Here is a 22,864-nt window from a genome sequence, read left to right as displayed (position 1 = left end):
AAATAAAATAATATATATACCATCTGAACGCAAGAGTCAAGTAATACATACAAAAGTAAGGTAAAACCAGACATGGTGGCACACACCTATAAGCCCACACACACTCTGGAATGCTGAGGCACGAGGATCTGAAGTTTGAGCCCAGCCTAGATAACTTAGTGATTTAGTGAGACCCTGTCTAAAAATTTGAGAAAGAGAAGGAGAAGAAGAGGGAGAAGAAGAAAGGCTGAGGCAGGAGGATCACTGCGAGTTCAAGACTAGCCTGGGCTACAAAGTGAGCTCAAGGCCAGCCTGAACTGCATAGTGAGACCCTGTCTCAAAAAGATTAAAAAAAAAAAAAGAAGAAGAAGAAGAAGGAGGAGGAGGAGGAGAAAGAGAAGGCAAAGAAGGAGAAGGAGGAGAAGAAGGAGAAGGGGGAGGGGGAGGGGAGGAGAGGGGAGGGCAGGGAAGGGAAGGGGAAGAGGAAGAGGAACAAGAAGAGGAAGAGGAAGAGGAAAAGAAACAAGATGAGAGCTGGGGATGTAGCTTGGTGCAAAGGCTCTGGCTTCAATCCCCAGTGTTGGTGGTGGAGGAGGAGGTAAAGTAGCGGCAGCACGTTCCACGGAGGTCACCGTGTTGACAGCCTGGTATGGTCCCTTCCAGGCCTGTTCTCTGGAGTCTTCCTTCGTGCTGTGGCCAAATGTATTTTCTAAAAATGGCCAAGTTGTTTCCTGTTCTACCTGCTCTTCCCAAATCTTGCTCTTCTCCAGGAGGTGGCACCTGTGTCCTCCTGCCTAGTACCCAGGCGGGCCTGTCACTCCCTTATCCAAGGTACAACAGCAACACTAGGTGACCACGGCTAGGGCACTGCTATGCGGGGGACGTGACTTGTGTGTGTATCCTGGGGATTCTCATGTTGAACTTTACTCCCAAATTATTAGGAGGATGAATTGTGATACATATAGTGGTTGGAGGTGGGGATTCTGGGAGGGTTGGGGTTAGATAGATCCTCAGGGTGGAGCCCCATGATTGACTTCCGGTAGCTTTATTAGAAGAGGGAGTGACACACCGAACGTCCCTCTCTCTGGCTACTTAACAACCCTGAGCACCTCAGAACATTCGACAAAAAGGCAATCCCCAGAGGCAACCCCTCAATTTTGACCTACAAAACTTGAGCCAAAGTAAACCTGATTTGTGTTGCTTTATGAGTTACTCAGTCTTGTAATACTGTGTGTGATATGGAGTGTTTGGTGGTTTTGCTTTTGTAGTACCAGTGATTGCTCCCATGGTACCCATGGTACCCTACCACTGAGAGACATCCCTTAGCCCTTTTCATTTATTTATTTATTTATTTATTTATTTTTATTTTTTTGAGGCAGGGTCTCACTATGCAATCAAGCTGTCCTTTAACTCACTTTGTACCCCAGTTTGTCCTCAAACTCACAGCAATCCTCCTGCCTCAGCTTCCCGAGTGCTGGGATTACAGGTGTGCACCACCACACCTGGGCTCCCTAGCTCTTTTTATTTTTTATTTTAAGACAGGGTTTTGCTAAATTGCTAAGGTACCCAGGTTGGGTTCTAACTTGTGACCCTTCTGCCTCAGGCTCCTTCAGTGTTGGGACTGCAGGCATGAGCCACCGTGCCCAGCACTCAAAATCAACATTGACTCGGGGGCTGGGGATTTAGCTCAGCGGCAAAAGCACCTGCCTGGCAAGTGCAAGGTCGTGAGTTCGGTTCCCGGTACCGGAGAAAAACCAAAAAAAAAAAAAAAAAAAAAAAAAAAAAAAAAAAAAAAAAAAAAATCAACATTGACTCCCCTTGGCACCCGATCTCAGGATCTACTGGACCCTTAGCCTCTTTGTAAGAAGTCTGGTCCTTTGATCTTGCATGCCCAGAGACTCGGGAGCAAAGGGAGCTATTGCTGTTCCAGACCCCCACACCACAGGACGCTCAGCCCAGTGCCAGACGTGTGGGCTACTCTGGAAAGACCCCTGACCCAAACCCCGTCAGACACCAGCACAGCCCTGAGGGACACTCATCCATCCAGGTTAGCTCAGTCAGTCCCCAAAGCAATAGGTCATCATGCTGCTGTCGTGCCAAGGCCCTGAGCGCTGCGGTGACTAATGCACACCATCCATGCTTCTGTGCACACTTGGCCTGCTGTTCTGGACACTGCTCGCAGGCACGCCTGCCTCACCGAGCGCTAGGCCTCCCTCTGGCTGCTCCACGGCTGCCAGCACAGATCCCCCTCACCCCTGTGGCCTTGCACCATCCACAGCATGGCTGTTCCGCAGCTTGTCCTGGTGATCTTCACATACTCGCAGCTACAGCCCAGCTCTTCAAGGAACAGCCAAGCCCGGAGCCCGCTGTGCAAAGCAAGGGAAAGAAGCCAAGGGCAAAGGAGACAGAGCCCCGTACTGCAATCTTCCCCTCTCCCCCAAGGAGCCCCTAGCATTCAAGGGCAGCTTCCCGCCCCCCAGCTTCCCCCCGCCCCCACCGTACAGGGGTACAGGGAATTGAACCCAGGACCTCACTCTTGCCAGGCAGGCGCTGTGCCGCTGAGCTAAATCCCCAGCCCCAAGGGCGGCTTAAAAACACTCACCTCCTGGGTGAGCTCTGAGCGCTTGTTTTTTATTTTTGTTTGTTTTGTTTGGCACTGCATGCTTGTTTTTTAGTTTTGTTTGTTTGTTTTGTTTGCAGCCAGAAGGAGATTGAATCCAGAGCTTCATATTACTAGGCAAGCATTCTGGTGCTGAGCTACATTCCCAACCCTTTTGTTACTGTTACTGTTGTTTGAGACAGGGTCTCCCTATGTAGTTCAGGCTGGCTTTGAACTCACTATGGGTTTCAGGTTAGCCTTATACTTGCAGAGATCCTCCTGCCTCAGCCTTTCCAGTGCTGTGGTAACAGGGGTGTATCACCATATCCCACTGTCTCCAACTCTTCTTTAAAATTTTTTTTGAGACAAGGCCTCCTAAGTTTCTCACAATTTTCCTGCCTCAGCCTCCTGAGTAGCTGGGATTACAGATGTCTCCACCTTGAAGGTATCTTTGGGTTACCTAAGACTCTTCTTAGGGTACAAATCAGGAGGAGTAGGCTCTGAGTGGAATGGGGATTCTCCGCAGTTCTGACAACCTGGTTCCTGTTCTATGATCCAAAATCCCTTGTGCTCCTGGGACACAGCTGGCATGGCAGCCTGTGCAAGTTTCCTGTGCCTCTGGGAACTTGACAGGAGAACAGAAGTCACCAAACCAATGGGGCCACAGACTCCAATAAGCTTTCCACGCCTTGGTTGTCTTTCTCCACATGTGTCTCAGAAGAAAAACGGAAAGAAGACGGTGAAGGGCTCTGTGGCAGAGGTCATTTTTTGGTGTTCCTCAGACCCCTGCCGGGCTTTGGGCTCCTTGGTACTACACCAACAGGTTTGGGCCCTGCTGCACCTTTTTGTAGCACTAAGGACTGAACCCAGGAGGGCTCTACCGCTGAGCTATCCCCCTAGCCCTTTTTATGTTTTATTTTGAGATAGGGTCTCAGGTTGTCCAGGTGGGACTCGAACTTCCGATCCTCCTGGCTCAGCCTCCCTCCGTGCTGGAATTACCAGCACGGGCTACCGTGCCTGACTTTGCGCCCCTCCTGAACCTGCCTCCCCTTGGTTACATTTTTTCTCTCACAGAGGATGGAAGGAGAGGGTGCATCCATTGTTGCATGGCAACCAAGTCCGAAGTACACTCTTTACAGCAGAAATCTTTGCAGCCCTCTATGAGTAGCTGTCACCTTATCACTGAGGAAACCCAGAAGGCTCAGAGAGGGTCAGTGACTCACTCGAGCTTACAGAGTTAGAAATGACTAGGCTGGGGCTGGGTCTAAGGTCTGTCAACCCAAGCCTCCTCGGGATCTGAGCCATCATGCTCCCTGTGTGACCATGCTGGGCCCTTCAGTGCCCTTTCCCTCACATGTCCTGTGGTGTTCTCCCACCTCCCCAGCCTCACAAACCCAGACTCAGGATCCTCAGCAATGAGGACGCCATGGCTGTTTTCTGCCCTAAGCTGTGGCTAGGCACAGACAGTTCTGGGTTGAAATCCACAGGTGCTTCTTGCTGCTTCTTGCTGAGTGAACATGAATGTGCTTTTTAACCTACCTGGCCTTCAGGTTTATTACCTGTAAAGTGAGGAAGGTCATTCTGTCCGATACTGTATGATTGGGAAAACAGCCCACAGTGCTGTTCAGAGGGTAAGGCACAACGGAAGGCAGGAATGAAAGCAAAACAAGCCTGCATCCTTTTCACCCCCAACTTTGTCTTCCATGTGGGTCAGGAATGAGAAGGCCTCTTCTAGCCAGGTGCACGCCTATAATCCCAGTACTTGGGAGGCTGAGGCAGGAGAATCACTGTGACTTTGAGGCCAGCTTGGGTTAAACAGTGAGTGCAAGGCCAGCCTGCACAACAATGAAAGACCGTGTCTCAAAAAACAGCCTTCCTGGGGCTGAGGATTTAGCTCAGTGGCACAGCGCCTGCCTGGCAAGTGCAAGGTCGTGAGTTCGATTTCCAGTACCGGAAGAAAAACAAAAAAGCAAACAAAAAAACAGCCTTCGTGCCAGGCATAGTGGCACACGCCTGTAATCCCAGCACTCAGGCAGCCGAGACAGGAGGACTGTTGCAAGTTCGAGATCAGCCTGGGCTACAAAGTGAGCTCAAGGCCAGCCTGAACTGCATAGGCAGACCCTGTCTCAAAAAGACAAAAAAAAAAAACAAACCAGCCTTCCTTTAAAAAAAAAAAAAAAAAAAAAACCCCCCCTCCTTTAAAAAAAAAAAAAAAAAAAAAAGGCCTCTCTTGGCCCCTTCCTCAGCAATACAACCTGGGGCAAGGTCTGGAGTGTGAGACAGAAGACTCTACTTCTGAGCCTGTTCCCTACAGAATTTGGGGACTGTTCCAGGTTGACAGCAAGATGCTATTTTTGTGTGTTTTGTTGTGGTCCTTGGTATTGACCCATGGCCTTTGCACTGAGCTACATCCCCAACCATTTATTTATTTATTTATTTATTTATTCTTTTGAGACAGTCTTACAAAGTAGCTTGATTGCCCAGGCTGGGCTTGAACTTGTGATCCTTCTGCCTCATCCACCCAAAGGGCTGAAATTAGAGCAATGAGCCACCACATCTGGCCAAGCAGGATGCTGCAATGGAGTATGTGTAACCTGTGGAGTGCAGAGTCTGATGGGAGAGGGAGCCTGCCCAGACAGGTAGGGGACTTCTGCTTGGTGTGGACCACTGCGTACCCAACCCTCACGGCTTCCCAGGAACCAGGGCCAGCACTTCCTAGGTGCTCAGTAAACACCTTGAGCAAAGGACTCTCTTCTGGATAGAGCTGTGACAATGCAGCAGGGGAGACAGCAGGGATGACTGAGGCCCCGGGTTAACATGGAGTGGAGGCCCCAGCTGCCCTTCATGCTCCAGACCCCACAGACATGTTAGGTGGGTGACAGGCTCCAAGGAGAAAAACACTCTTTCTCAGTAATCTCTCATGATCTGATTTGGTCTCCTACTGTTGACCCCCACTGACCTCTGTCCAACCCAGTCAATCTAAAATTTAAAAAAAAAAAAAAAAAAGCCAGGAATAAAATTAGTGAAAGATAGCAGAGAAGTCAGCTGTGAGGCACTGAGATGCCAGCACAGTTGGGGGACCTGCCGACATGCTGCCTGCCCTCTGGGCAAGGTCCTCCAGCTGGGTAATGGCCTGGTGTGTGCTCCAGCAGCTTGGGTCCTGCTCTGTCCTCTCCCACCGTTTCTGTCCTTGATCTTTGCCCTTTCCTCCCAGCCCCTGCCTTTTGTGAGGCCTCCACCCTTGGGAAGGTTGCTCACCTCCACCCTCCCTACCCGGGCCAGAGCTGCTTCATGTCACCAGGTGGGCTCGAACATGCAATCCCAGCACTCTGGGATCCCAAACTGCATCCTTCCTCCTCACCTGGTGAGGGGACAGGAGACCTTGAACTCTGCCCAGCCTGCTCCTTTTCCTCTCCCCATCTCTCTGCTTCCCAGTACAAGTGGTGCCAGGCCCACTCCTGTGCCCTCCAGGTGTGCTGCCTGCTGTTGCTTAGCAACAGCTAGCCTCTTCCCCAGACCTTGCAGCCTCCCCTGGCTGCTCTAGGAGCAGCACCGGCTGCAGAGAGCTGGCTGGACCTTACTGATGGGGAGTGTGTGGGAATAACCCCAAAATAGGGCTGGATGTGAAACCCAAGGCTCTTTTCACACTCAGGCCCCCTTCCCATCTTCTGTCTGAGTGCAGAGGTCCCCCCTCCCACGGGGTTTGTCACCCCACCTTGTGTTCTTACGAGTCTGCCCCTTTTTCCCCCCTGGGCCTCTGGGGCCACTTCTGATCTCTCTCATTTGGAATCCAACGTCACTTTTGATGCCCCCCAGTCCCTTTGTCCATCCTATAATTTCTGTTAAACATGTATGGCTCTCAGGCCTCTAAGAATGCTACAATACGTCTCTTTTGTGGTACTGAGGATTGAACCCAAGGCTTTCATGCTGAACCACATCCCAGCCCTTTTTCTTTTTTTTTATTTTTGAGGCAGGGTCTCACTAACACACTAAGTTGCCTAGGCTGGACTTGAACTTGCAATCCTCCTTCCTCGGCCTCCCAGAAAGATGGCAGGCCTGCACCACCACATCCAGCTCCTCAGCCTCTCTTGTACCTCTTCCTGCCAGACTGTGTAGCTTCTAGTTGCCCCTTCAGTAACATGAGTCCTCTGACTGCCCACCTCCAAACGCCAGTCACTGTGGTAACCCCATGTTGCCAGTACTACAACTATCTATGATCCTTGTTCCACCCTTTTGAGGAAAGGCCTGAAGTGGAGGGGTCACAGAAGAAGCCCCAGGAGAGATCTGCTTTTCTCACTTGGTCTGAGCTGAGCTTTGGCTTCAGTGGAAACTGACACTGGACTTGGGGCCAATGAGGTGAAGATCAAGCCCAGAAAAGAAAGATGAAGTTTTGCAGCCTCACCTCCATCCCTTCAGCTGTAATGGCAGAGTTCCCAAGAGGAGCTCTGAGTGGCTCACTGCTGGCAACAGCCGGGAACTGCTCCACCCAGACAGCACTCTCTGCCTCCAGCGGACAGTGAACGGCCACCAAGGGCATGGCTTCCATCTCCCTGTCTCCAGGTCCACCCGCATGTCCTCTGCCGTCTCACCTCCCTCTATGCTTGGGTCTGACAACACAATCTGTGGGAGAAGAGGCCAGGACGAGGGAACAGGACAGAAAGGGACAACTGAGAGGAGTAAGCAGTGGGGGCGGGAGGGGGCATGGGCCAGCTCCCAGGCCAGTCAGGGGTTGCGGGACGCAGCAAAGCCGGCCAGACGCAGCTCCAGGATCAGGGGCCTAGAATCTGCCTCCAGCTGAAGAAGCCGGGGGATGAGCACAAGGGGGACTGTCAGGCTTGAGGCAGGATCAAGTGACCTCACCCAAACCCTGTGGTCTGCTGCTGTTGCAACCTGGCGAGTCTCCCGGCTCTCCTGGGTCCCCAAGTAGGAGAGCTTTTTATAGTTCACGCCTCAACTTGGGTTTGAATAATTAAGTAAGATGGACAGAAATAGTAGCTGGACAGTGAAGCCAGGTTATTTTGGGGTTTTCTGGAACACAGTGCTCCTGGGTGTCACCCCACCCCAGCAGAGAAGGTGGAGCCAGCATAAGGCTGCCTGCTGGGAGATTTCAGTCAGGGAAGCCTCCCGTACCCCCAGGGCTCAGCGGCGGGAGGGTCCCCCCACTTCTCCCTCCTCTCAGAAGACAGGGCTTTTGCTGCTCCCTTCTGATCCTAGCTACTCCCTGGCAGGAAGAGCCTTCTGCTGTCAGACCCCTTACTTCAGAGATGGTGACAGATATTGACAACCAGATCGATAAGCAGCTGCAAGACAGGCTGAACCAAGAGAAGGTGGCCCTGTACCTCTGGAATCAGGTGACAGGAGGTCACTGGGCAGCTGTGGAGGGAGTGGAGGTGGGAGTAGTGGGACACAGAGCTAGGGAGAGGAGAGGAATGGGTGGAGGAAGGATGGTGGGTGCCAGAGGAGAAAAGGCCTGAGGTGCATGATCGTCTGAGTAAGAACGTCCCCTCTTCCAGCTCCCTTTCAGTGTCGGCCTGTCCTGAGTTTCCTGGGGACTTGGAGAGCCCCCCTCACCCCAGTCTCACCTTAGACCAATCACTTGCGGCTTGTTTGCCCAGTGCCTTTGGTTCCCCTGCAGAGATGAGATGAACCCCAACTACCTTGAGGGTTTACCGAAGATTTTTAAAATCTGGGGGGCAGAGTGGGCAGGGAAGTTCGTAATGCTTTCTCCCTTTGGGTAACAGTCTCAGGTGGGCTTGGAAGTCAGATTCTGGAAAATACTGAAATCATTCACTCGTTCATCTTTATTCATTCAACAGACCAGTTAAAAGCCTCAGGTTACACTTGGTGTGGAGTATACATCAGTATGGCAGGGGCCTCATTCTTTTTTTTTTTTTTTTTTTTTGGTGCAGGGAATCAAACTTAGGACCTTGCACTTGCCAGGCAGGTCGCTGCTGAGATATATCCCCGGCCCCAGGGACCTGTTCTTAAGCCCATAAATGTGGAGATGGTATCTGCAAACCCACTCCTCACTGCTAGTGGGTGCTTGCTGTGCCAATACGTACCTCCCAGAAACTTTCCTATTTAACACTCATAGCAAGTATGGTCTAAGTCACACTGCTTCATGCATGGGTTATAGCAATAAGACACAGAGACATGTTGGAGGTCACTGAAGCCGATAACAGTATAAACAAAGTGAGAACTCAAGCTTATAGATCCCAAATTGTATGGTCTCCATCACTGGGCAGAAGTCCCTAACACAGGGAAGCAAGATATTGGTTTATTGTATTCAAAAGAGTGAGACTGCCTTTAGCTGAGTGTGTCTGCTACACAAGCAGGGTAGGGCAATCAGGGAAAGCCTCTTAAAGGAGGTGGCTTAGCCAAGAACTCGAAAGACTAACACTTTCACTGTGCAAATACTTAAATGAGAATCTACTATGTGCTCTATTCCAGGTGCCAAAAACAGAAGTGAACAAAGTCCTTGCACTTGTGGACATGGATGGCAGGGATAAAGAAAGACAGAAATCATTAGTCTTAAAGACCAAGCCTCCTTTACCTTCAGAATTGTTCTGCTCCTCCTCCCAGATGCAAATACCCAAACTTCTGAAATGGAAAAGAACGGCCTGGCTTACAACAAACCCTGTAGGGGCTGGGGGAGGATATAGTTTAGTGGAGTGTGTGTTAGCACTTGCCAGGCGCTCGCGCGCGCGCGCGCACGCACACACACACATACACACACACTGCGCCCTCCTATTCTGAAAGTGCTTCCTAAAGTCTACCCAGCATTTCTTTCTGTTTCAACACATTTTCCCACATACCATTTCATTATTCCTTTCCAAAATCAACCCTCGCAGCGGTAACCCGCGGGCCGGCAGCGACTGGCCCTTTAAGGCTACCTTCTTCCCCCCACGTGCCGTCTGGTTGGGCTGGCGACGCTGACGCACGCGTGACGTCAATGGCAGCTGGCGGAGTCTGGGCACGAGGAACGAAGTTGGAATGGGGGTGGGGGACCCGGGAAAGAAGGTGGCTTATTTGCATTTAAAGGGGCCACTCCCGAGTTAGCTGATCAGAGCTTTAAAGAAATGTGTTTCCTTCAAACTTTCTGTCCTGGGGTACAGAAAAAGGAGTGGTGCAGCTAAAGTCGGTGGTAACTCGAGTTTGCGCTGTCAATTATGTCCTTCCGCGGAGAGAAGGAAATAGTCCGCTGGTGACCAAGCTGGGAGCACGTGACCTGGAGGGGGCCGATGGGGGGGCAAGAGAGAAGGAGGGAGGAGCTGTGGAGAAGACTGTCAGGCTGCGTTACAGCTGCCCCCACCCCCACATCCTGCCCACCCTCCTGCAGCTGCCACCACATCCTGCCCAGCCTGGGGCAGAGAGCTCAAGTGGGGGGATGCACTGACCCAGGACCCGGCTTTGGCACCCACTCCCAGCCCCCTGAGCTCCGGGGTGGGGCCTCTGCCCTTTGCCCCAAGTCTGGCCCCAGGCACCCTGGCCGAGTTGGGGCATGCTCTGTCACTCCACCCTTGGACAGCACTCTGCCTGATTCTGCCCTTCTTCCCCCAACCCTGGCCAGATGCGGAGCTTGTAGGGGTCCCAGATCAGACCCCTATCCATGTCTGAGCTAGCATAGTTCTCCATGGACAAATAGAAGTGTTCAATAAAGTTTTTATAATCTCAACGCAGCTGCACATGCGCGCGCACACACACATATACACACACACACACACAAACACACACACAGATTTCTGCAACACATTTGCTGAGCTCCTTCCGGGCTAGCCCTAAAGAACCTTGAAGACCGAGGTTGAGTTAGTTTGCTGTCCTCTAAGAGCGCAGACTCTCGTCAGGAAGAGTAAACTGAAAACCACAATGTCAGTATAGTGACTGTGCTGTGTGCTGAGAGGATCCACAGAAGAGTGCTTAAGATCAGGCACAGGGTGCCAACCAAGTCCATGCAGAATGTGTGCAATGAACTATGGTACACCTGCTGATGGTCCTTCCCTACACGTGCAAGGGAGCAGATGTGGGGAGAGACTATGGCCTTGGCTGCAATCACTCAAAAACTGGAGGATAGAAGGGATAAGGAGGGTGGTGACAGGGGGGTTGGAGATTGACCAGATGGTAGTGGAGCAGGTGAGAGGCTGCCATTCAGCAGCTCCCTGGATTATGAAACCATGGGCAGGTAAAGAAACAGTCAGGGGTAGGGGTCTGGATGAGGAATAACTTCCAAATGAAGTTGGATTAGGGAATGAAGTTTGGGAAGGGGCAAAAAAAGGAACACAGATTGCCCTCAGCCACATAAACTTACAAAGACATAAACTTACAGAGACATAAAGTTACAAAGACTTACTACAGAGAGGAGTGGACTTCGGTGGGCACCAGTGTCTGGCTCCTAGGGGATTTTACAGCAGCTTTGGGCTTCTAGGTGACTTTTCTCTAGATGGACAGGCAGTCAGAAGTAGGGTAGGAAAAATGAGACCCAATGATCTGAGCTTGCTCAGTCCTTTTAAACCCAGAAGATTCTGGGATGAGAAATCTAGCGGCCTGGAGAGAAGAGATGTAGTGAGTCACTTTCAGGAATTCCTCATTTCCACCTAACTTCCAGCAACATTACTCCCTAGACCCTTTTAGTCTTCCCTGAAATCAACACTTCATGATGTTACTTTTCCTCTCCATGAAGCTTTCTCTGTATTCCAAATTCTGTGCCACTTTTAGCATCACCACCTTATCTGTTCTCTAGTGAGTTACCACAAGAGCATGTCAGGGTCCAGGACACTCCAACTCACTGCCTGAGCTTTTCCCTCCACTCCCTTTTCCCTCAGGTTCTGGGCCCTTTAATACCCTCCCCAGGTGACTTACCTTCCTTCCTCATTCCTTTGTGCAGGACCCAACATTCCATGGCTGGGAGGACCAGCTAGCCAATCAGAGCCCTGGCAGGCCTGCTGCGAACGGGAGATTGGCTGGAGCTGTGGTTGGCGGGAGGCTCACCATGAGACCTGCAGGAGGATGGGGAGGGGGTTTCTGGGAATCAACCCTGGGAAAGAATTTGTTCTGGGGCTGCTTGTGTTTTTGGAGAGAATCCTTCCAATAGAGCTGGGGCCAGAGGGTCCTCTGACTTGGAAAGCCTCCCAACTGGAGGCAGGTTGAGAACTCAGCACTCTCCGTCTCTTGGGGGCTTGGCTCCCCCTTGCCCATTCTGCCCCCCCACCCCGGATCTGGGACCCAAGGTCTGAAGTCTGTGTTCCCAAGCCTGTTCCTAAGAAGTCTTTTCCAGCAGCCTTGGATGTCTCCAGTCTCAACATTCTGCTTTCCCGACGTCGGAAACAGCCGGAAAATAAACACCCTGATGACTAAACGGTTTCTCCAGCTAGAGCCTGGGGAAGCACTAAAAATAGAGGCCACAAGTGAGGGGAGGTTCCCCACTGGTGGGGGCACTTTCCCATCCTGCGACTGCCGTAGCCTCAACCCTTGCACAAATCTCTGGTTCTCCAAGTCCTTGGGGAAGGGATGGATGGGCTCTCCCTGCTTAGCCTGAAGTCTTTGGGGCAAGCTAGCCCTGTATGGCAGGGAGCCCTGACATCCTCTGCTGTTCGCCCCATCTCCCACACTAATGAGGAACTGCATTTGGGGAGAAGGTGGGACACCAAAAATCAGGTTTCCTGAAAGAGGGACCAGATAGAAGTGTTGGAAACTGAGGCTAAGGCAATAGGAGCCTGCTGGCTTCCTGTCCAAATAAATACATCCTATCTGTAGAACAATCTGTGGAACTTGACTCCCTCCGGCAAGCCCTAGGGGTCTTTTCCGACTAACCCTTGGCCCCATGGTCTGAGCTGAAGTAATGCAGCATGATGCACTGTACTAAGCTGTACTAAGTGGTCCACTTATATGCACTAACTTCACCCCACATTTATGAATTAGGGACTATTATCACCATCCCTATTTTGCTCACGAGGATCATGAGGTAAAGCAAAGTTAAATAACATGCCTGGGTTTACATCTTGAATAAGTGGTGGAGTGGGCACTTGAACCTACGTGGCTAGGTGGCACAGTCAGAGTTCCCAAGCACCCTACCATGCTCCTCTTTCTGCATATGTTGGTCTCTTCAGCACTAACCCAGAATTGAGTCTTTGTCTAGAAAATCAGGGCTAGAACGATAGAAATCAGGGTGTGTGAAGAACTGAGCAGCCTTCTGTTCTTCAAGATTCTTTAAGATCTAAGCCAGATTCCAACATTTCCTCAAGCTCCAGGTAAAAAGCAGCAGGATTTGTAAGCATCAGGGATGCTGGCCAGGAAGCCTGATGGGCCAGTCGTCCAGACCAGGACACCCACACTCTTGTTGTAAGACACTTAACATTCGCCACGCCCTGAGGCAACTAGGAATTTAAAAAATATTGTTTTAAAAAGGCTGCTACTGCTTCTTTAATAAGACACTTCTGGGTGTTTCCTGTGAAGTGGTGGGGGGCCTAGGGTCCCGCCCCTTTAAATTGCCCCCTCCGCTTAAGAGCGCTGGGGCCCACACCCCTGAAGATTAGGTCACCCTAGAACGATGAGCTGTCGCTTTAAATTGCTGGGCGTCTGCCCAGCCGTGCCTGGGAGGGAAGGGGCTGTCACTGGTGGAGGCAGCGACTGAGCTCCCCAGGTAGCACCCCCGCCCCTAGAAAGAACGTGGTCTCTTAAGTGAAGCTTTGTCACACTCCAAGTGGGGGAGACGCAGCCCGTTCGCCACTTACAGTCTCCCCTGCATCCACCTACTTAGAACCCCACCTCCCAACTCTCCAGGGCCCGGGCGGGCGCGGCGCCAGGTCGTGTGCGTGTCGCCGCCAGCCTCCCCGGGAAGACCTCCAGGAGCGCGGGGCTGAAGTGCCCGGCCGTCCGGCCAGCTCGTAGGGCCCCGCGGGGGCAGGCCCCTCCCGGGAAGGTCTCTGCGTTTCGCCTCACCCTCCCTCCCTGCAGGCGGAGGGATCCGCAGCTCCCGGGCCGCGGTCGAGCTCGGGAGGCGGCGGGTGGGGTGGGGGCCGGCCCGCCTCGGCCGCCCGGGGAAGCGAGGGGCGGGACCGCGCCCTGGGTCCACCCCCGACCGGGCCCCGCCCCCCGCCCCCATGCGTCTCTCCCATTGGTGGCGCCACACGTCCATCGCCCTGGCGCCCCGCCCCTCAAGCTAGGCTGAGCTGTGCCTACGTCGGCCTCGAATCCCGGGGGCTGGAGGAGTTACCTTTGGATCCCGAAAGGAGGAAGGAAGCAAAATATCAACAACAGTCGGAGCGACTCGGGCGCTCTGCCCCGGTCCCCCGCTCGTCCACCGCCCGTCCGCCTGCCCCCGCGCGCACGACGGGGGCTCGGACCCCCGGCGCCGCCCAGGGCCCGCGCGGACGTCGGCCTCGTCTGTGATTCCCCCGCCCGGTGCCCCGGCTTCCCGGGGTTGAAGAGCCTCCGGACTTGGGGCCAGGGCCGCCCGCTCCCCGTCGTGACACCTCATTCCCCTCTGCGGGGCTGGTGAGTAGAGAAAAATAGGGCGCCTGCCGCTTTAAGAGGCCCCCTCCCCCACCCGTCGTGGGGCCGGGGTGGAGGGGTCTAGACCGTCCCCCGCGGTGGAACGGACCGCCCGGGCCGGGACTGGCGGCGCGGCGGAAAATCGCGAGGGGACTCTGTGTGGGGAGTCGCGGTGGGGACCTGGCTGGGCTGCAAGTCCCCGGGGCTTGCAGGCTCTGGGTGGGGCGGCGGGCAGGCTGGGGGCGCGCCGGCTGCGGGCATTCGGGGTGACGACGGCCTCCGAGCGCGCGGGGCAGGGGCGCCGTCCACGGAGGGGGTCTCTGGTGACAATCGGAGCACTGACATTTTAACAGCCGGCCCTCCCCCCTCCCTCCTCTCGCCGCCTGTCCCCTCCTCCTTGGCCCGAAATGGTGCAGAAGGGGGCCTGGGAGGGCGGCGGGCGGGTGGGGGCGGGGGCAGCCGCAGCTGTTTGGGAAGCGGGGGAGGGAGGGGGATGTTGTTCAGATGACACCGGGGTGGTGGGTTGGGGTGTGAGCGCGTGTGTCTTGGGGCCGTGCTTGCCCGGTGCCTGCGGAGTTAGGACGCGGAGTCGCGCCAGAGGTTGGCACGCAGGACCCTCCTCGAGACCCACTAGCCCCGCTTCTGAGACCCCTCATCAGGGTTGTCAGCAACCCCAGCTGGAGAGCCCCCCCCCCCCGCCAGAAGTTTGCAGCTGTTCAACATCTGGGCAGGAGTTCTCCAGTCTTCTCTCCACCTATGGCAGGCTGAACTGGGCTGGGAGAGGGGTCAGTCTAGAGACCGCTGGGGGACCCGAGGAGGGAGGGCCAAGCAGACTAAGGTGCACTCAGTCTCGCACCACAGTATCAGCCTGTTCCCATCTGGTGGTTTTCACAGGGACAGGGAAAGGAGGCTGTCCCCCTGGGGATTCGTGCTGACCGCTTGCACTCTTCCAGCTCCTTCTAGAAGAGGAGGACTCCTGGGTAGGGGCACACTTGGGGCCACTGTCTGGGTTATCCTGTGCCTGTCATTCTGCCTCCCTTACCTCCTGCATTGTTGCTGGGCTGGAGCGGGCAGGGAGGGCAGATCCTGTATGCCCGAGCCTAGCCCTCCTTCCCCATTTGTGTTCTTGAGAGGTCCGGTTTCTTTGGGTTGGGGGGTGGCTCTTATCGCCCACTCCCATCCCCTCAGTGGGTCTCCACGGCAGTTCAGGGGCCAACCTGAACTATGGGAAGTTTGCCGTCTGGGCCGGTGACCTTGGGCTGCTCTGGCCTGGAGATAGGGGAGCCTGGGCCGGCATGAGATTAGGTGCACTGCCATTAGGGAGCTGTCCTCTCCTAGGCCCCAGCAAGCCCCCAGCAGGGAGGTCTTAGTATTTGAGGAGAGCATTGAAAAAGAATATGTCTATTCACAGATGTCCACTCGCTTGTGGCCATCGGGTCACACTGACTCCAGCACTTGCCTGGCTGTCCCAGCTCCCACGGCCTGCCTGGGAATGAATTTCCTTCCTGTGGTTTCCCAGTGTGTTGGCAGGAGGTGGGGGTGGGGTGGGATCAGTGTAGGAGTGGTTGAGGACCTTTTTATATGGACTAACCGGGGGACACTGGAGCTTGTATGTAGCTCTTTTCTCACTTGCCCCAGGACTGGCATTGGGCCTTTGAGTCTCTCTCAATGATCATATTCTGTTGTAAGTCCCTTGTTCCCCTGTCATAGCTTTGTGTGTTTGCATGTGTATATGTGTGTGTGTGTATACTTGTACGAGTTTCTCTGGGCTAGGGAGTTTTCAGTCACACCACTGTTGTGACCAGAGAAGTTGAGGTTTTTCCTGACATCACACAGCAAATCCATGTCAGAGTATTAGTCCTGTCCTTTTGGGCCTACTGCGTAGTACAGAGGAACTCTAGGAAGGAAGAAATACACGCCTTGCTATTTGAGGCCTTGGTCCAAGGGGAGAAAGAGGACCCAGACAGAGAGCATGGCAGCCCTTGTGTTGGGGGAAGGGCATGGGTGTTGGGCGAGAGCTTCTGTCTGCTGTATCCAGTGCCTGAAGCTGAGTGGTGAAGGACTTGGAGTGGTGGCAGGTGCTCCTCATTGTCCATTCCACTGTGTGCCTGGTGGCCCTATACTGGAAGACCTGGGCTTCACAGATCTGCCCTTCCTGGCTCCTGGCTCTTCTCATAGCCTGGAAGATGTGATAGTCTTTCTGACTGCTGTTATATAATCTCTCTAGCAGGGCTTTTTTTTTTTTTTTTTTTTAAATCTTTCCTGGGAGGTGTGATAGGGAGGAGAAGGCGGAGGGCAGCTCCCCAGGTTGGGGACTGGAGAAGCAGCAGCAAGGCATCTGGGGGTGCCCTGGCCCTTGGGGGTTCTGGGGAGCCAAGGCCTTGCAGTTAGGCCATTATTGATTGTTGCCCAGCCCCTCCCACTCTCACTCATCTGATCCTGCCCTGGGAAGGGGCTTTTGCTGTGAACATCCCTGACCCTCATGTTGCAGAGAGTCTTGGACCTCTGCTCATCCTGCCAGCCTTCTCTTCCTGGTCAGCTGGGCCCCCTGCCCTCCCTGACTGGCACTGGGTATGCAGTTCTAGTGCTTGCCTTGGCCTGGTGTGGGCCCCTGGTGGACACTTTGCCACCCACCTGTGAGCCTCTTGGTGGAAGGGGATCCAGGGACAAATGTAGGCCCAGCATTTCCTGGCTGCATTTGAGCCAGCTCCTGCTTCTCAGCCCCTCTAGGCCAGACAGTGGAGGCCTTCGTGGAGGTGTTGTTGGGGCAGGCAGTACAGGACATCCTATTAGACAGTTGCAGTTGCTTTTCACTCAGGTTCTACAAGTGATGTAGGATCCCATGCAGTCCTAGAACCTGTCATCAAGGGTCACATTCTGGGTCTGTAGCACCATGGTGGAGAGGTTCTCTCCACCCCTTGGGACCATGGCTGGCCCAGGAGCTCTGAGACCATCTAGTTTGAGGCAATTACCTGTCTTTTACAGGGAAGAAGGAAGGAGGAGATTGTGGCAGGGCCAGCACAGCCTTAGCATCACTGTAATTGCTGGTGGCTTTTATGAGTCTGTCATGGGGCCGGAGTCCAGCCAACCTTCTGTCCTTCTGTCCCAGTTTGGTGACTTACTCATGGGGGGGAGAGGGTGGTGTTAGATGCCAAGAGTTCTGTTCTAGAAGCTGGACAGCTGGTTGTGTTGTGGTAGATGTTGTCTTGTCTGTCCATAATGACAGTAGGCTGGATGGAGCTTAGACTTCAGGAAGAACTTCCCAATGCAGCTCATCAGGAGGCTGAAGCAGGAGGATTGCAAATTTGAGGCCAGTCTGGACAACGCAGAGTAACCCTGTATTTTTTTTTTTTTTTTTTTTTTTAAAGACAGGGTCTTGCTATGCAGTTCAGGCTGGCCTTGAGCTCACTTTGTAGCCCAGGCTGGTCTCAAACTCACAGTGATCCTCCTCCCTCAGCTTCCCAAGTGCTGGGAATACAGGCATGTGCTACCACACCTGGGGAGACCCTGTCTTTAATAAATAAATAAGTAAATAATGTAGCTCTGTGGTAGAGCACTTGCCGGACATGCACAGAGCCCTGAGTTCAATTGCTGGTACTTCAGGGGTGGGGGATGGGGGAACTTTTCCAGTACAGCTGAGTTAGGAAGAGAAAGATGGCCCTTAAAAGGGGATCTCAAAGCACTTTCTTCTCCAGTACTCTGCTGAAAGGCCTTGACCTTTGGCCTGGTGGAGTTGGTGCTGTTTGGCTCCTGGAATATTTATTTTCCTTTCTGTCCTCCTGCTTAGGACAGACAGCATTGTGAAGAGAGTTTGTCCTGGAGCCTGGAGGACTGGCCTCTGGACTGCGCTCCCCAGCAGGGCTAGGTGGGGGTCATGCAGACTGGCAGGCCCAGGTGCACCTGGCAGGCCCACAGCATTTAGTGGCACGCATGCATGAAGGTGTGGGGTGCATACTTGGGTGTGTAGACACCCACAGAGCAGCTGCCACCCTGTGGGGGGTGGGGGTGAGCAAATGGCAAAGATGATTAAAGGATTGGAGAGTGAGGATGGGGCGACAGACCGGAGGCAAGGAGGCGAAGGGCACAGCAAGAACTCTGAAGCAAGGGGCATGGGCTGGAGCAGGAAGGACTGAGGTTAGACCACAGACGGGCAGGCAGGACCCTATTTGCAAAGTAAAGAGCATGGTTTGTGAGTTCAGGAGCCCTGGCTGACTTTCATCCCTCCCTGCCTGTCCTTCTGTGGTTCCCCCCACACTGGCCATGTGTCATTGGTAAGTCATCCCTTGGGGGCCTTAGCTTTCCAGGTGTCCCTGAGTTTTGCCTTTCAGTGATCTGAGCACCCAGGTGTTTGGGTGGTTTGTCTCTGGTCTCCGAAGAGTGAGGCCAGTCTGAGGATATAGGGCTGCATTTGCGCCCTCAGGCATCTAGGAGCAGACCCTCAGCCTGGGTGACTTCTTCCTTTTCCCAGAGCCACAGCCAGTGCCCTGGAGAGCCAAGGCAGACTTCTGGCCAGCACTGGCAGTTGAAGGCAGGGGGGCAGAGGGACAGGGGAATGTGTTCACAGACTCTACACAGGGCTTTGGTGCCTGCTGTCTGACCATCCTCCTTTCTGCTTAGGCTGGGAGGGAGGGACTTGTCCCAGGCTCTTGCCTGTGGCTGGCCACACCCAGGCGGGACCATATTTACTCATTTAGACGTGCCCTCCTGGGAGGCCTTGTGCCTGAGGCCTGGTCACTGGCCTTGGCTTGGTGCCCCTGGCCGGGTGCTCTGGGCCACTTCCCAAGAGGTGGGCAGACAGGCGAGCGCCAGGCAGAAAGCCTTCCCCTCAGGCATGATCCCACTTGCCCAGTTCTTCAGTATATGAAGTGCAGACCCCAAGCCTGAGAACTCTGGAGTGCCTTGGAGCTGGAGGCGGGAAGCCCTGTTTGTTTTGTGCCACCCTCTGTGATCACTGCCGTGACCTGTGTACATAGTTTGTCTACACAACTAATCTTTTTTATAATTGGGGAATCTCAGATTTAAATAACTTATTTAAGCTTTCCCAGTTTGAGGGATGAGGCATTTTTTATTTTTTAATTAAAAGTTTGTTATTATTATTGTCATTACTATTATTGCATTATCATTTTGATAGGGTCTCCCCGTGTAGTCCAGGGTGGCCTTTTAACTGTGTAGCACAGATTTTCCTTGAATTCATGATCCTCCTGCCTCAGCCACCCAAGTGTGGGGATTACAGGCATGTACCACCTACTCTGACAAGGGTTTGATTTCGTTTTGTTGTTTTGATGGTAGTAAGGATTGAGCTCAGGGCTTTGTGTCTGCTAGGCAAATGTTCTACCTCTAAGCTTTTTCTTTTCTTTCTTTCTTTCTTTCTTTCTTTCTTTCTTTCTTTCTTTCTTTTTCTTTTTTTTTTTTTTTTTGGAGACAGGGTTTTGCTATACAATTCAGGGTGGCCTTGGACTCACTTTGTAGCCCATGCTAGCCTTGGACTCGCAGCAATCCTCTTGCCTCAGGCTCCTGAGTATTGGGATTACAGGCGTGTACCACCACACCTGGCTGCACTAAACTTTTTGTCTGAGGTTAAAGGAAGGACCCTGCCTGGCAGGCAGGGTGATGGTAAGGAGGCCTAGGAAGATCTTCAAGGAGAAGTTGATCAAGTCCAGCCCAGTAGGCTTTCCTGGCAGAGGACAGAGTTAGGGTTTGGTAGCAGTTCAGGGGTGTTGCTTTGACTCCCAGAGAAGGCACCGTTTTGGGATTTGAGTGCCATGGGAAAGAGCCCCAAAGCCAGGGTATGTGAGCAAGAGTGAAGGGCACAAAGCCCTGGTATGGGTGCCTGTTAAGACCCCTTCAGCTGCCACAGGGAAATGAGGGGAAGGGGAGGGTGGGAAGCTTGAATGGCATAGGGGGACAGTGGTGGGACGCACAGAGGAATGAGTGTAACCCCTGGGGAAGGAGGCCGTCCCTCTCCTCAGTGTAGGTGCCGAGGGAGCACTGCCCAGCAGTCAGCCTCCTCCTTCTTCTCATCCCTTGGGCAAGTCTGTATCCATCTTGCAGTGGGTCACCATGTCCAAGAAAGGTAGGTCGTGCTGCCTGACTCCCATGGGAAAGGAAGGAGGCTCCTGGGAGAATGTAGGGGGCTGCTCAGACAGTGGCTACACCCTTCCTCCCAGCCCTGCAGCCCAGCCTAGCCCAGGGCCTGCCTGCCAGGCAGCGACCTCTGGGGCCTGAGTGAACACTGAGGGGCTTTGAAGGGCCATGCAGGCCTGGGACTCAGCATGCGTGTGGGGTGAGGGGCTGAGCCCAGCCCTGCCCTTGCCATCCAGCTGTCTCCTTGATTCAGAACCTGCCCCTGTGTACCTTGTCCCGTGCGTCCTCCTAGGTCCCCTGGCCATGTGCTTACTTATTCCTCATGACTTTCTCACTCCAGCCCCACCAGCAGCTCCCTAGAGTTGAGGGTTGGAGAACAAATAAGAGACCCATTCCCAAGCCCCAGAGGAAGTGCCTGGTGAGCGAGTAGGCAAGATGGGGAGAGGAGAGCTTCACCTTTATCTGGGGTCTTCCTGTCTCAGACTCTCAGACGGAGCAAGGTGGTTAGGGATGTCCTTGAACCTGAAAAGTTTCCCTGTAGGACAGGCATGTGTTATGCACGGTGATGGGTAGATGATGGTGGCTTAGGCCAGGAGGATCGGTTCTGCACCCCTTTCTGTTAGCCTGAACTCTGCCTGCCTCTGTGCTGACTTCCCTTGTCCGGACCCCACCACAGGCTGAGTGGGGACAGATGTCCTGGCCCAGCTGCTCCTTTTTGTCTCCCCCACCTGTCAGCCTGTGGGGGGAAGGGGACTGACGGGTAGGGGAGAGGGGAAGCCTTCACCCCTTCACCTGTTCCCAGGGGTGGGGCTCTAGTTGTAAAGTCAGGCAGACAGAGTAGACAACAGGCAGGACTTCTCCCTTGGAGGAAGGAGAGCCGTGATCGTAGGAATGGAGGGAACCCTTGCTGAGCAGAGGTCTCTCCTGGCAAAAGTTGGAGGGCTCTTTCACAGTGTCCCTGTGCAAGGGTGAGAAGCCAGGTATTGGCAAGGGGCACAAATCTGGGGAGATGGAGTCCCATGCCCTTGTGCAGGTACTGCCCTCTCCACCCAGTCCTGCAGGGCCTCTCCACTGTCCGGGCATCTCAGCCTCACCTGGCACCTTTCCTGAAAGCAGCAAGCTAATCCTGTAAGAGCTGCCTGGCTGGTCGCCTCAGCAGGCGCACACGGCCTGATGCCCGCCACCCTCCCTGCCATGGGCTTAGAGGACTGTCCTTCGAGTCCAAAGGAGACCCAGCCACTGCCCCAGCGGCCCCTTTAAATCCTGGGTGGCTTCTGGAGGGCATGATGTCTCTAGGAGGATTTGCTTCTCTGATTGGATTGGCCTCTTTGAGGTCCCCTGTCCTAGGCGTAGGTGAACACTTAGCGTTCTGCCCTCCACCTCCCTTGCCTTGGAGCTGCTGCTGTCTAGTCAGAGGACCCAGGCCACAAGCCCTGCCCTCTCTCTTTGCCCTCAGGTTACAGGAGCCCAGGTTCAGCCCCATTCATCTGCTTCAGCCAAAGCAGCCCTGCCTCTGTCCTGTGGGTGAGAAGAGAAGTCTCACTGCTTTAAAGGAGGGGACAGAGGACTGCCCTGGAAGGAAGCACCTTTTTGAGACTGTCCCTCCTTCTTTCCATTTTTTCCTCTTCAGCCAGCTTTTCCTTCAGCTGGGGACCTGTGCACACACCACCTTCTCATTCCCATGGGAAGCCCCTCCCCTGATCCAAGCAGCAGTCTTCCTGCTCCAGGGGTAGCCCAAGCCCAGTTCTAGTGCCATTATGCTCATCCCAACGGCTCTCAAGCTGACCCGCCCCCAAGGCCCCAGCTGCCACTTTCACTTCTGTCTCCTGAGACCCCAGGGGGAAGTAGGGTAGGGAGGTGGAAGGTGACACACTAACCGTCCCAACCGCCCCCACCTCTCTTCTACCAAGGCTTCTGATGGCCGGGGGCCCCTGTCCCCCTTTCTTGCGTAGATGGAGCTTAGGTGGCGATGGGAGAGTTGGTGATAGTTGGAAGGATGGTGGTTAGATAGCAGGAAGGACCTTACAGGCTAGGAGACCTCTGTTGGGCTCTGCTGTTTCAGAGGGTGTGGCTGGATATGTAGGTGCTATAACTGGACAGATAGAGGTCAGATGTCAAGGTAGGAGGGGGCTGGAATACAATCAGGCTGGTAGGAGCACAATGCCTGGGCCCCCACGTCCTCCCAAAGGTCACCAGCTCCCCATATTTGCTTAGGTGGCTTCTGACAAAGTCCTAGAGACTACTTCTGAGTCCAGGGTCAGCCCCGACAGGTCCTCTCTGTAATCTGACATACTGTGGCACCTGACCCCACCCCGTTTATTTTGAGGCAGGGTCTTGATATGTAGTTCAGGCTGACCTTGAATTTGAGGTATAACCTAGGCTGGCCTTGCACTTCTGATCCTCCTGGCTCAGCCTCCTGCATGCTCACATGATAGGCATGTGCCATCACACCTGGTGTGACATTTATCTAATTCCAGAATAGCTATCTTTTCTCCCTTCACCATTGTGAGTGGGGCCTAGAAATGGAAATTGAAGTAGAAGTGAAGGACAGCTCACCCCTTTCTCCTGCAGCTGCCCCATCTTTGGCACCAAGGAAGGGACTAGAATTCTTCTCCTGGGGAGCCACCTGTGAGCCTTGCAAGTTCCTCTGAGCTGCAGTCCTTACTTACAATTTCATACCCTCACATTACCTTTTTTTTTTTTTTTTTTTTTTTT

At 53.7% G+C, this 22,864-nt stretch overlaps 1 protein-coding gene and 1 long non-coding RNA gene across 10 annotated transcripts in view; one reads left to right on the top strand and one right to left on the bottom strand.

Annotated features, from left to right (window-relative positions):
- Positions 1–8,361: 8,361 nt before the first annotated feature.
- LOC102030669 lies at positions 8,362–13,629 on the bottom strand. 5 transcript variants are annotated; one of them, XR_001232194.1, is made up of 4 exons: positions 13,306–13,629; positions 11,435–11,571; positions 10,926–11,119; positions 8,362–9,806 (listed from the first exon to the last, which is right to left on the bottom strand). It is a non-coding gene; the product is annotated as an uncharacterized LOC102030669 (long non-coding RNA). The 5 variants fall into 5 exon arrangements; XR_001232193.1 differs by having other exon boundaries at positions 13,324–13,629; XR_264878.2 differs by having other exon boundaries at positions 13,328–13,629.
- A 106-nt stretch (positions 13,630–13,735) lies between these two features.
- Positions 13,736–22,864, top strand: part of Mef2d (myocyte enhancer factor 2D) — a 33,182-nt gene continuing 24,053 nt past the window's right edge. The window contains exon 1 of one of the 5 annotated variants that reach the window (XM_005411679.2): positions 13,736–14,068. The gene's annotated coding sequence lies outside the window, so the exon portion shown is untranslated. Of the gene's footprint in view, positions 14,069–14,215; positions 14,238–22,864 lie in introns of those variants that run through there. The other 4 variants (XM_005411681.2, XM_005411678.2, XM_005411680.2 and 1 more) reach the window with 4 other exon arrangements.

Source organism: Chinchilla lanigera, unplaced genomic scaffold (assembly GCF_000276665.1).
Source record: "Chinchilla lanigera isolate Chin_1 unplaced genomic scaffold, ChiLan1.0 scaffold00144, whole genome shotgun sequence".
Taxonomy (NCBI): Eukaryota; Metazoa; Chordata; class Mammalia; order Rodentia; family Chinchillidae; genus Chinchilla; species Chinchilla lanigera.
Note: the sequence above shows the minus strand (reverse complement) of the source record. Positions and strands in the feature narration are given on the sequence as shown.